Raw genomic sequence first — 10,569 nt, 5'->3', positions numbered from 1 at the left:
TTTAGTGAATGTGACAACTCAGATGACGCCAGCTGGGACTGTTGGACATACAGATACCTCAGCAGGCACACCTTTATTCCCAGATGACTTCCAGGTTATAGGAAGAATTTTAAAGGCTCTGGAAAAGTCAAAGACAGAAGAAGCAGGGCCAGTCAGGCTCAAAAGCTTCACTTCCTTACCCTAAAGGGGTGAATTGGACCCGAGTTCCCCTCAGTGGTACCGGTGGGTAACAGTCCACAGACAAAGGGGTCTCAAAGACCTGAGTGCAGGGCAATAAAAAGGGATTTCTCTTGAAAGTAAAACAGAGCAAGGAGTACAGTGTGAACAATTATGCCAGGTCTTACTACAGTGAAATGAGCAGAAAGCCAGGCTTGTAATGGCAGTGAGAAACTGTAAGGTCCTGAGAGTTAAAGATCCTGAAATACATCTTGGTAAGGAATGTACTTACTTGTGAAAGTCTCAGTCTTTGTTCTTAAAACTTTCAGTTTGGTTTATCTATTTAAATACCTCTGCATTTCCACCCTTCCCTAATGGAAAGAAGAAATACAAGTAATATAATAAAATCTATTTGATTTTGCTAAATGAGCTTGAGCTGCTACTGCATTGGAAACTTGAGTGTGTAAAATTGATTTGGGGGAATCATGTGTTGAGGCACAGGAAGGATTTTCCCATTATTGCCTGATATTCATTGCTAAATGAAGGGAAATGTACAGCTGTGGATAACTAAAACAACACCTGAAAGAATCCACTCACCCCCAACATGCAGGTTTTAAGTACAGAGGTGTGGATAATAATAAATAACAAAAAGAATGCCCATGTTGCTGACCTGCTCTTCCAGTGGCAGCAGGAGATGCAACTCCTCAGTCCAGCATTTGCTTCTCAAGCCACCCCACCTTCTAGGGTACCTACTAGTGAAGATTAAGTTTTAAGATTTGCCAATGTAGCATTTTTCTATAAAGAAATAGGAAAAGTCTATGGGTGAGCTTTGAAAAGAAAATATTTATGAAATTTCTTTACTCTGTTTACTAGAACACATTGGGGCATCAGCACAACCACAGTTACAGGAGGAGGGAGACGGGTTTTCTGTGGCTCAGCAGGAAGGTGTAACTATCTCTTTATCTCAGTTTACCCTTTATAGTTTGACTTGAAACCATCTTTTTTGATCTACATAGAGTGTTTAATTAATGTATGAGGGCTGTGTGACCCTTTGTAAGGAGTTTATGAAAGCAGATATATTTATTAATAACCAGGTGGCTGTTTTTCACTTTGTCTTCTCATAAATAGTACATTAAAGAAAAAAAAAAGTGAGTAGAAATGTTTAGGAGCTTTTTGATAAGAATTGATACCTCATTACTGAACTGCAGTAACTTTGAAGGATAGCTTATACAGCCATACTATGTGCACTTTATTGCATGAGGGATTTCTAACAGTCAACAGGAGTTCCTTCTTGATGACCTGAAGGGAGTGTGATCTAACTCTTTCAAGTTAATCATGAACCACAGAGCAAGCACTGAGTAAACCCATAGCATAAATTGAAAGGTCACAGCCTGTATTGAGAGAGCTTGTGGTATTTTCCTCTTAAAAGAGACATGACAATTCATTTTGATCTCTATCACAGAGGTACAGAGGGCTAAAGGGGAGACTGTGCTCAGTTGGAGCTCAGCAAAAGGGACTGGGAGCCTCACCATGTGTCCCTCGTGCCCTCACCACCCCTGTGCCCCTCACAGCAGAGAGAAAATGCAGTCTCAGGCTGTGTCACAGCTCTGTGTTCATCCCTTTTCTTTGGCTGCAATGCATTGAGTCCTTGATGGTTTGACTTTATTGTGCACCACAGTGGGTTTGAGGGGCACTCTGTGAGGAAAAGGCTGAAGAAATGTCTTTATTCTCCTTTAGATTTCTTAGGATACCTTTGGCTTTGCACTCAGTGAAACATGTATACGTGTGTCTTTGTCTGTCATGCCCATAACTGATGGGGCAGTGGAAAACAGAGCACAGAAATATTAATTTACAAAATATATTAGAATTTGATCTACTAGAAGAATGTGTAAGTTAGCAAGGGTATTTCTGTGTCAGGATGAGATGGTCATCCAAAAATAATAGAATTTGTGTTTCAATATGAGAAAACTGTAAAGGTTTAAAACCAGAATATGTGTTTACCTGTTCTTTTTTTTCCTTTTTCCCTGAAATCTCTCTTCATGCCAGGCATTGCATATCCTCCAGCCATTAGAGCTACTAGTTTAAACAGGAATAGATATGTAGGAGCATATTCATGTTGTACACTCCAGGGCGGGTGAACACTAAATTTGCCTCCAAGTGCTTTAAATGTCAAATAAGATTAACCATCTGCTAACCCACCTAACAATTCACTAGAAGTTCTGCTCCCTGGCATAATAGACAAGGTAACCCCTTTGCTGCCTGGGAGTTGTCCAGCAGATGGTCAGCAAAAACAAACCAGTGTTGGATGATGGGACCATTTTACATGCAGTAATAATGTTTTCCTGGATGAACAGCAAACATTGCCCAAAGAATCCCACAGAAGAATCACCCCGCGGTTTACAGAAGTTAATGGTCAGGCACTAATGTACTCACTCCTGTATTTAGATGGAGAAAAAAGTGATATGTGTGTCTAAAGACCCGAAACGTTGCTAGCTTTGTTTCAGAAATAAAGGTAAGAGCAAACTATGGTAACTGAAATTTTGCTCAACAATTAAAAAAGAAGCAAAAAGAAGTGGGGGATATTCCTGTTTCCACATGTAGGAAGACTACTTTGAGTGCAGTACAGTTCTACTTGGTCCCTCAGCTTCAGGAGCTGAGCTGTAATTCCAGATTTACAGCAGTAGCCAACAAGAGAAGGAAATGAGCATCGCAAAAGGATGCAAATGACTGTAGAAGAATATTTGGAGAAGGAGTACCCTTTATAAATAAGCTTTGAAACCTTGACAGAGAAGTCAAATTAATTAGATTTTCGTGAGACAAAACAAAGAATATATTTATTCAGAATTGTCTCAGAGCCCTGGGAGAAATTTGAATTGGAACCCATATTAAAAAAGCCATCTGGGAATATCTTGCAAAAGACATCTATATATAAAGAAATGCTATTGTTGCCATTGGCCTTAGAAGGGTCTCGTTACACATGACCTTGAGATCTAGTTACCATCCTGGAAAAAAAGCGGTTATTACTGCCTACTTAAAATATAAGCAGGTGCCAGTAGTGTTTTCTTAACACAGTCTTTTATCTCAGCCCTTGACAACAGGTATATTTTTGAGAAGCATGAAAGCTTGAATTCAGAAAGAAAAAACTATCCAGACATTGACCAGGACAGCTGGATACTTTAAAATTGCAGGAAGGGGAGCCACATAGAAAAGTGGAGTTGCCAGCAGGCAGGGCTGGAGGTGGTTTAGGGCAGGGGAAGGTGAGGAGCCCTGGGCTGGGTGGGTTGTGCCCGAGGGCTCTGTGCCATGAGGGTCTGGGGGGGACCGTGTTATTCAGCCAAATATTCCAACTCTGAGATTTCCCTCCCTGCATCCAAACAAAATGAAGTCAGCTTTGACTCTGCAAAATGTCGATGAATTCTTCAGAGTAAATCAGCCCTGTCAGTCTGATGCGGAACTGTCACTTACTTGTGACATAATATAATACGAAATGATATTGAACAACATGCGTTTGGCACTAAATTGTTAGCGGGTTTTAGCTTTGACAGCAGCAAGTTTATTGCTTTAATCCCAAGGTCTTTTAACCCTCTTTGACATAAATTGAGGTTGGCTTTTGTGAGAAAACTCCACTTCACTCTCTCTTCCTTTACCTAAAACTGCTTTTAACAATTTATGCTCATACATCAGACACTCATTTTGAGTGACAAAAAGAAAAAAGATCTATTAGAATAGAAGGAAAAAAGGGTCAATTTAGGTTAAGCAGTGTATGTCTCTTTTGGTAGGCATGTCACAGCTTTCTTCAGGTGAATGTGAATTTTAAGTTGTAATAATGTATTGCTGTAGCAAAATAAAACAAATCTGTGACAAGAAGAGAGAATAAGTATTACAGGAGAAAGGCTGGTAACCTGCACAAGACTATTCTGCCTTTTTTTGATGCAATTTAATTTATTGCTAAGATGGGTCCATTTTGAAACTTCTTTCATAAGATCAAAGGATTTTCTTTGTGCAAACACTGTAGAGAGACAGAGTACTTTAGTGAGGGTCATGTGCAGAAATGCAGATGTATGGAACAGATACTAGGTACACAGTTTTGCTGAATAGCTGGCTGATAGCACATAATTTAATATTTCTCCTTTTTGAGACACCTTGTTTGGTTTGATAAGTAAGTACATGTTGTCATCAGTGCTCTGATAATCCCGTCACAGAAATGCATCATATAGGAACTCTAACATCAATAACACAGGACAGTTTTATCACCCTTGTTTTTCTACTCTCAATTACTGTATGATGCTCGTAGTGTTGCTTTGAAATAATTTCTTTATTGCATTTAAAGCTCAGCTGAATCTGTCCTTGAACTGTTTAATAGTAGAGAATGAACACATTCTTAGCATATTTGCAAATTATTTTTTATGTTTTCTTTGTTCCTTCTTAGAGTATATTATTGATATACCATCATTTTTACAGAAGAGAAAAGGAAAATATTAGACAAAAGAAAACTTGTGTTTCTCTCCAACTGTGAGTGCTTTTAGTTTGTATAAGTTGCACTTTTTGTCTGTTCTAAAAACCATATTTTGCTGTTTCTCTTATTTTATCCATATTTTTCTTATTTATGCTATTTTACTATTATTATCTATAACTTTGTCATAGCAATTCTGCTCCTGGCTAATGTTTGGGCAAATACACAAACAAGTTGTTCTATAAGCATAAAAAATTATCTGATCTGTGATCTATAGATTTGTGTCTTGTTTCCTTTGCAGTCCTCCCCATGGCAATAAACTCACTTCCTGCTTGGATTTTGGTGTCCCCTCCACTCCAACACCTTCAACTCCCTCTCTCCTTCCCATCTTCCTACTCTTCTACCATAAAATCCTTAGGTATCTAGAGCTGACTGCAATGCACTGCTCCTGTTTATGCTTATGTTCTTCACAGGCTGAAAGCAAAATTAATAAATAAACTTTACTGGATTTTTATGTTGGGAGCTGCATCCCCCAAATCAGGAAAATATGAAAATAAGGAAATCTTTCTAGACCTTCTATGACAGTGTTATTTTGCTTCCTAGTTATGCTTTATAGAAATTACAATAATCTCTCTATAGATCATAATCTATAACATTCTGTACCCTAAAGATATGTAGATTGCTATGTTATATCCCAAGTATATCTTTCTGTATGTTAAAAGCCAAAGTAGTATTAATTTGATGGTTGTCCACATTTTTCCAGCCTCATCATCTGACATTTTTCTTCATCCTTCTCCTTATGTGTCCTTTGGTTTGAAAGCAGGATATGCCAAGCTGCTGATGCAAATCCTGACTTCTCCAAAAACCAAGGGCAGTAATTTCATAATCAGGGTTTGGCCCTGCAGATTGGCTGCACCTGCAGGAGCAGAACAAAATGCCTCCACCAGGTGTTTCCCATTGATAGGTCCTGCTCCACCACAGTGCTCAGATTCTTTAAGCATTTGGTACTGACAGCCCTTGTAGTTTCCCTCCTCCTGTTACAGCTGTAAGTATAAATTCCACAACGTTTCCAAATCCTGACAGAATGAAACTTGGGGAATTGGGAAAATGGGGTTAGTGTATGAATTGTGATCTTGTCCATGCAATAAAAAGCACTATCAGCGGGCATTCAGTAGCTGAACTACCCTCATGTTGTTTGTATTTTTATGGACACTGTTATAACAATAGTCAAGTATGATTTAACTTTAAAAGGGATGCTGTGGCATTGTTCAAGTCCAGAGCTGCCGTAATCTCTTGTGGTAAATCTTTTGGATTTTATCTAGCTTTTAAAGAGGAAGGTAACATGAAGAATTAGTAATAGAACACACAGAGCCTGCCTTTAAAATGACTTTCCAATCCATCCTGTTTATTTGGGTTTGCATGTATGCAAACTTTTCTGGGCCTGGTATTTTTGCTCTTTGTGTTCTCCTACACTGCATCCAATAGGCATCCCTGATAAAATGCAGAGATCACCTTGGAACATAATTCCTACAAATACCTGTGTATACAATCCTGAGGTTTCTTTTGCTTATGCATTTCAGCAGCAAAATTTCATTCTAACTATTATGATTATTATTATTACAGACACATTTGCTTTTAAAAACTGATTTGAAATAATTAAGGTTACTCTTGTTATTAAACATTAAATGTATTCAAAATCAATATCTTGTTTTGATTCTAGATGCTCTTGTGGTGCAGAGCAGGAGATGGAGGATGTTTTGGCCATTGTCACTAATTCTGTATGAGGCCATGGCTGACTTGCTTAAATTTTCTCAATATTTTTGCTTATCTGTCATTTCCTGCCTTTTGTTTGGTTTATTTCGTTAATGTTTGTAAACTATTTTTGGATACTTACATGCAAAGTGCTGAATAAGTATTGCTATTTGTTGTTAGGTCTGAAAGTAGACATTTGCTATGACTGTCATAGAGGTAACACATTTAATGATTTTCAGGTTTTATAAATGATCCATGTTGATGGATATTTGGGGATAGCTGTGCAATTAAATAATTTAACTCTGCACAAAGAGGGTCTTGTGGCTAAAATGTTTAATGGGAGCCTCAGAAGTTTGACTATGCAGCACAGGACAGTGAAATTGCAAGTATAAAACGTACCCCAACTCCCCATTTCGCAGCATTCCTGTCTTAGAAAAAAGCTCTAAGCAAGAGCAAAAGATTCTTCATTCCTTCAAGGCATTCCCTGAGGGCTTGCCTGCCCTAAATAATTATACAGCCTTAAAACACTTGTCAGCCACTGCAGTCAGTACTGCTCCCTCTCCCGATTTTATTGGGAATCCTGCAATAGCTGCTGCCTGTCTTGGAGCCCGGCCTTTGGAGTCGTGACCCTGGGAGAGGCTCTGAGCCCTCCTTGCTAAATGGGTGGAAGTTTCAGGCTCCTTGTTAGCAAAAATTTGAAAATGTAGAATGAAAGGAATCCTGGTAGCAGGGGGAGAGGTCTGTGTCTGTTGCTGTGTGTCTGGACACAGTGCTAGATAGGGAACGTCACAAGAACCCTTCTTCTCACCTGCTTTGTACCTTGTCCATTGCTGGTCCAGCTACAGGAGCTGCTTCCCCTCAGTGTTCCCCATCCTGTGAGTCCTTCTGTGAGGGTGGGGGAGTTGGCATTGGGACCCAGCTGGTCCAGCTCTGCCCTGCTCTTGAAGGAGCTCCTGTTCCTTTATTCAGTGTGGTCCGTGCTACTACAAATGGGACCTAAGGTTGTATAGGAACTGTTATAGAAATCTGTGGTAACCAGTACAAGTAGCCATAACTCCACTTACCTTTATTCTCTGAGTATAATTAGGACTGGCTAATTTGGAGATATAACTGATAGACCGTCAGGACTGGATGCTGAATTATTCTAATTAAAATGTGTTTGTGGTTCAACTTTCCAGGTTAGAAGAGCTTCAAAAGGGGGAAAAACTCCCAACAAAACATTGCTCTTACCTTTTGGTAATGGTTTGGTCTTTGCTGGGTTTTGATTCCTCTTCTTCCAACTTCTCCACCATAACTGCCTTGCTCAGGAAGAGAAAAACAAAAAGGCCAATGAAACAAAGAACTTAATTGTTCTGCTATTTTCTCTTACTGGGTAGCCTTTTACTTCTGTATCTCTGAGGTTAAGGAGCGAGAATTATGTCTGAAATTTAATTTAAACCTATCCTTCTCTTTGTATTTCCTTCTCCTCCCTTAGATGCTTGTCTGAACTGGAAAATTGCTCCAGTGTTACTGATAGGAAGGTTATGGAGTGCTGCTTTGATTTTTGGTTTTAGGGAATTATTTTACCTGATATTTATCCTGGAATTTTATTCCATATGCTATTTAGGCTGGAAACTAAGGCTTGTTTCCCTAGGCAAGTTCAATTAGGTAGACAGCAAAAATTTATAAAATTGATAAATGTCATTTCTAACCAGAGGATCTTGGGGAGGGTGAGGAAGTGAGGGGCAGTGATTGTTGCTTTTATTCCTAATCCAAGAATAATTAATAATTTTATTCCTAATCCTATTTTTTTAAAAGAAAAGCTTCAGATTGCAAAAGTAATTGATCCAGTTTGTTAATTCCAAACAAAAAGTGAAAAAATCCTGTAAGGTCTCCGCTCCCCCTGTCTTTGGTTGTACAGTTATGAATAGACCTGACTCCAAATGGACAACATTGTTCCCCCTCAGAGTGGGAATTTACTTGGTGCATGGGTGATTTGGATGCATCTCATTTTTCCTTTTGTTAATAAAATAAAAAGAACAAAGTTCACTTAGGAATGCCCTGTGTTTCATCTAGAGGAACTCAGTCATTAGCACGATGTCACAATCAGCAAACAATATCAGAGCTGAAAACCAACAAAAAGGCAGCATGAAAAAAGGTGACAAGAGAGGAGGAGACAGAAGTATTAAAAAGTATTGTAGATAAAGAACTGTTGACTGCTACTCTTGTAAATATTTCAAAATATAGATCCAATGTTTTATGGGTCACTAAAACTACTGTAAATACACCAGCTGAATCCCAAATACATCATTCTCAATCCCAGCAAAGACAAAACAAGGCAGCTATAATATCCCCTTCATCATCCCTTGCAGACTTGGGTTTAGCTGCACAGCAAAATGACTGGAGCTTACATAGGAAAAATTCAAACATAGGAAAGGAAAAGAAACCTGAGCCTGTCCTAGTGTCCAATTTTCAATGGTGTGTAGAGTGTAGTATAGCAGGAGGGCCCTGGGAACTTGAACTTCTCTTTATTTGTTCCTGGTTCAGCTGTAAAAGCCAATCTAGTTTTCCTGAGTGTCTTGGACACTATCTTCCTGTCTTACTCTACCTGCAGATTCAGAAGAAATTATTCCTAAGGTCTGTACTAAATTTCTTTTAAAAGTCTTTTCACATTTATCCACAGAGGGTAGGCTCTCAAACACTGGTGGATCCCACCCTTTAGTGGGTCCAGTGAGTGGTTTGTGTAGTGCTGCACAGATGAAATAAAAGTGATGTCCCTTCTCTGGAAAGGAAGGACACTGTTGCTGGAATTTTATAGCCAGGACTAAGACTGTGCAGTAAGTTTGTGTCCCTGTATAATAAGTTAATAATTGTACTATTTTTTTTTATTATTATTATCAGGTTTTGCCTTCCATTATCTCTCTCTGATTTTATCTCTGAGTGTAAACATTTGCCTTAATTCAGGCTGGGTTCCAGAGGGATGCTGTTATACCCACTGGGCTGTGGTTGCCAACCTGAGCCATGTGTGGTTCTGGGAATGCTGTAAGTAAACAAAGGCTCCAACAGCACCAAAAAGAGCAAGGTTCAAAAAAATGTTATGAGGAACAAAATGACCCACAATGTTCTGGTGTCAGAAATCAGTTTCCCAGGTTGCAGTTAGGAGACAGAGGTTCTTGTGCTGCATGGGCTGAGCACCTTTCTCTTGCTCTCAAGATCTCTCTCTGAGATCTTTACTCAGCTCCTTCTGTGGGAACGAAGATGGTTCACAAAAGACTGATCAAATACAGCAAATAAAGCTCAAGAAAGTACAACTTCTTTCCTGGATTTCTCCTGCTTTCCTTGTCCCCTCTCCGAAAAGCCCAGTCTATAACCAACGTTAGCAACTTTAACAATTCTTGTCTCCCTGTGAAGGTCAAATGCTCACCAGTGCATCTGCTTAGAGTAGGTCAGTCCATCTTCCACAGTGATTGGCTCCAAATCCCAGAGATTTGGACATCTTGCCTTAAAGTCTCCACAGGAGAAACGCAGTTCATACTTACCTCTGCTGATTTTCCACCTTTCCTGACTAAGCACGGAATTTTCTATAGTTTCAGCCTTCAAGTTGAGCAAAGTGGTTCTGCCATCAGTCAGTTCCTATAGGGGAATGGAGGGGGAGGCAAGCATGGGCTGGGGAGGAGGGTAAGCAGAGAGGCTGTTGTCTTCTGTTTTCCTGCAGGGTTTGTCTAACAGCTAACCGGATTAATGAAACACCTGGCATAGATGCAATTAACTGTTTTGCTGTTGAGGCTGAAAACTACATAATGAAGAGGCTTTAAAAAAAAAAAAAATCACCACCAAAACTGAAGCAACAAAATCCCACAACTCTTTGACACAGTTCTGTCAAAAAAAGATCCTACTGCCCATCTATGATTATGTTTTATATCAAATAAACTGCAGGATTTCTCCATTCATATTGATAGATTCAGTAATGCTCTTTACAGAATTATTAGTGCCTTTGCAATACAAGGATTGGGCATAAGAAATACAAAGGAGTTTTACTGTTGCCAGCAAACACTTTCAGAGGGTAGAGACCCCGAGAGCTGCTTGGCAGGGCTGGTGATTAACACCACTGGTGCTGTGCAGTCTCTCTTGGTAATGCCCACCCTCATCCTGGTGTATAAACACTGAGTGGATTACTGACTGCATTGCTGCTGATAGCTCCTTAATTTTGCTTTGAAAACCAATTCCAG

The 10,569-nt window shown here is 39.4% G+C and overlaps 1 long non-coding RNA gene across 1 annotated transcript in view; it reads left to right on the top strand.

Moving 5' to 3' along the window:
- Positions 1-8,148: 8,148 nt before the first annotated feature.
- LOC109144222 overlaps positions 8,149-10,569 on the top strand; it is a 48,329-nt gene continuing 45,908 nt past the window's right edge. The window contains exon 1 of the long non-coding RNA XR_005602845.1: positions 8,149-10,569. This exon is cut by the window's right edge and continues 5,237 nt beyond it. This is a non-coding gene — a long non-coding RNA (uncharacterized LOC109144222).

The sequence above is a fragment of the Corvus cornix genome, chromosome 11, assembly GCF_000738735.6.
Source record: "Corvus cornix cornix isolate S_Up_H32 chromosome 11, ASM73873v5, whole genome shotgun sequence".
Taxonomy (NCBI): domain Eukaryota; kingdom Metazoa; phylum Chordata; class Aves; order Passeriformes; family Corvidae; genus Corvus; species Corvus cornix.
This window is presented reverse-complemented; position numbering and strand designations above follow the sequence as displayed.